This window comes from Tupaia chinensis, unplaced genomic scaffold (genome assembly GCF_000334495.1).
Source record: "Tupaia chinensis unplaced genomic scaffold, TupChi_1.0 Scaffold000374_1, whole genome shotgun sequence".
Classification (NCBI taxonomy): domain Eukaryota; kingdom Metazoa; phylum Chordata; class Mammalia; order Scandentia; family Tupaiidae; genus Tupaia; species Tupaia belangeri.
Window position 1 is genome coordinate 509,265 of NW_006159872.1, and position 3,327 is coordinate 512,591.

Sequence of the window (3,327 nt, forward strand, 5' to 3'; positions counted from 1 at the left end):
CCCCCCTGGGGGGTGATTTCTCGCTTTCTGTCTCTCTGTCTCTGTCTGTCTGGCGAGTGCACGCGCCCTATAGCAAAAACCTCCCACCCACCCCCCCAAAAAAAAAGAAAAAGAAAAAAAATCACACTGGGCACACGTGGATGGGTGCCCAAAATTCCAGGAGGAGAGTAGAGGAGAAGGGATCACGGCGTGGTCATCATCTCGCTTGCTCTCTGTCTCTCCGGTGAGCACACATTGCCCCATAGCAAAAATCTCTCTCAAGAAAAAAAAAATGATGTTGGGTGTGCGCCCGCCCGAGAGGAGATTGGAGGAGAAGGGATTGCGGTGTGGCCATGCCCCCTGGGGGGGGATTTCTCACTTTCTCTCTCTTCTGTCTCTGTCTCTCTGATGAGCGCACATGCTCTATGGCAAAAAAAAAAAAAAAAAAAAAAAAAACAACTTAAAAGAAGAAGAAGAAACAAGAGACTCAAACTCTGCAGAGAGAAACAGAGAGACATAGGGCTCTAAACCCGTCAGAGCAGGCAGGTGCAGGGGTAGGCTGTGCTCGATAAATGTTTGTAGGGTGATGAAGGACAGGGAAGTCAGCTATTAGGTATCACCTGCACCCCCAGTCCTCAAAACAAGTCCTGCGTGGTATTTTCTGGAAAAACAGGAAGTGTGTACGAGGTAGGTACTGATATAACAATACAGGTGGTTCAGTTCAGTTATTTGTCACCTCCCTCCGTGCCAGGCTGTCTGCAAGGACATGGCTATGGAGAATGAGTAAGACATTCTTTCCAGGAACTACAAGTTCCCTTCGTAACCACAAGCCGACTTCGTTGCAGTATTTGGTGCCAGTCAGCATCTGAGACACGCGAATTCCACAATTAAACTCATGGTGTGTCTCACAATAATTCCTTGAGGGAGGCATTATCACTCCCCCTTTATAGATAAGAAACAGAAGCTTGCAGTAATTAATTATCAAAGGTCAGACAAGCCAGTCAGGGGACCAGCAGCTGGCATAAGGGCTGTGTCGCTGGACTCCCATGTAGTTGACCGCGGTTCGAGTTCTGGACCCAGTGGCTTAAACTCACGCCGGCCACGGGTGTGTGGGTGCCCAAGATCTCGAGAGGAGAATGGAGGAGAAGGGATTGCGGCGTGGCCATCCCCCCAGGGAGTGATTTCTTGCTTTCTGTCTCTCTGTCTTTCTGGCGAGTGCATGTGCCCTATAACAAAAACCTCTATGAAAACAAAACAAAAAATCAAGCCAGTCAGTTCTGGAGGCCAGGAGTCAAACCCTGCTGGTCTCATGGAGACTTTACAAAAGTACTGTGGGACCCAGAAGAAATGATCCATTTGGCCTGAGATGTGTCTGGGAAGACTTCAATGAGATAATTTTATTTTTAGTTTCTTTCTCTGTTCTATGAGGCAAAGAAGGAAAATGATAGAAAGACAGAGAGGTCTTCATGCTACCCTCCCACCCCATCTCAGCTGGCCCGAAGCATGGTCTTGTAGGTATGCCTGGAGAGTTGGGGAGACTGGGATGCAAACCCTGGTCTTCGTCGTGTGGATCCAGTTGCATTACCACTTTGCCACCTTCCTGCCCCAAGAGATTATTCTTTCTTTTTCTTTCTCTTTCTTCCTTCCTTCCTTTTCTTTATTTCTTTCTCTTAAAGAGAGATTTTTGGGACCATTAGTTAGCGTAATGGCTATGTTGCTGGACTCCCATGTAGTTGACCATGGTTCGAGTCCCAGACCCGGTGGCTTAAACTCACGCCGGGTGCGTGTGCGTGCATGCCCAAGATCCTGAAAGGAGAGTGGAGGAGAAGGGATTGCGGTGTGGCCATCCCCCCTCGGGGGAGATTTCTTACTTTCTGTCTCTCTGTCTCTCTCTCTCTGTCTGTCTGGCGAGAGCACATGCCCTATAGCAAAAACCTCTCAAAAATAAATAAATAAATAGAGAGATTTTTATTCTAGGGCATGTTTGGAGAGGTTTTTGCTATAGGGCGCGTGCACTCCCAAAGAGACAGAGAGAGACAGAAAGCGAGAAATCACCTCCCAGGGGAGATGGCCATGCCACAATCCCTTCTCCTCCATTCTCCTCTCGGGATCTTGGGCACGCATGCTCACATGCACAGTGTGAGTTGTTTGTTTAATAAGCCAAGAGCTTTATTGATGTAGCAGGCACTTTACAAGGAACCCTGAGAGTCCACCTTCTCTAGGAAGGGTGGGGTGTCTTTACAAACTCTGGGGTCTTTTCCACTTCAAAAAAACAAACTCAGGGACCAGCAATTAGCATAATGGCTATGTCACTGGACTCCCACGTAGTCAACCGCGGTTCGCATCCCAGACCAGGTGGCTTAAAACTCACGCCGGGCGTGTGTGCGTGTGTGCCCAAGATCCCAAGAGGAGAATGGAGGAGAAGGGATTGTGGCGTGGGCAACCCCCCCGGGGGGGCCTTCTGTCTCTATGTCTCTCCAAAAAAAAAAAAAAAAAAAAACAAACTCTCCCTTTACAGTGGCCCTTGGGTCTGCCCAAACCACCCTCCTCCCTGGAAACAGCCAAGACACAGGCACCCCTAACCGATGTGGCCAGTGCTCTGGGGGGCGGTCACCTGTCAGTCTGCATTATTCCTAGACAGAGGCACAGACTATCAGATCCTGCGAATAATTTTTGTTTTGAGAGGTTTTGGCTATAGCGTGCATGCGCTGGCCAGAAAGAGAGAGACAGAGAGACAGAAAGGAAGAAATCACCCCCCCAGTGGGGATGGCCATGGAGCAATCCTTTCTCCATTCTCTTCTGGGGCAGATCCTACAAAGGATTTAGGAAACACTAAGACAACTTCTCCCTCCACCTTAGAAAATAAAATACGTTTCAGCAGATCCATGTCCTGAAATGGTTTAGCTGGGAGTTAAGTAGGGAGATGGTCCGTGGTCAATCCCTTCTTCACCAGCCTGGGCATCCAAACTTCTTCTCAAGGCAACGCGAGTCATTTTGTCTTGAAACAGCCTTTCTTGTTGGAAGAACTCTTTCAATGGAGCCCAGGCCGCCTCCTGCTAAGGCCTTTTCATGCCACTGGAGTAACACCGCATCGCTGCTTCTGTAACAAGCCCCCAGCATTTCTGTCCCGTGGTGGCGCAGCCTGCAGGTCTCTACTCTAAGGTCGTGAGCTCCCGGGGGCCATGCCTTCGCAGCCCGGTCCTCGGCGCCGGGAGCGGGAGCGGCCTGCCAGGCTGCACGAAACGCCCGAAGCTCGTCCTAGTGCCGCAGGAGCAGCAGCCGTCCACCGCGGTAGGGTCGGGGCCTGGCGCTGCCGCCGCCGCTGCCGCCTCCTCCTGCTCGTCCCAC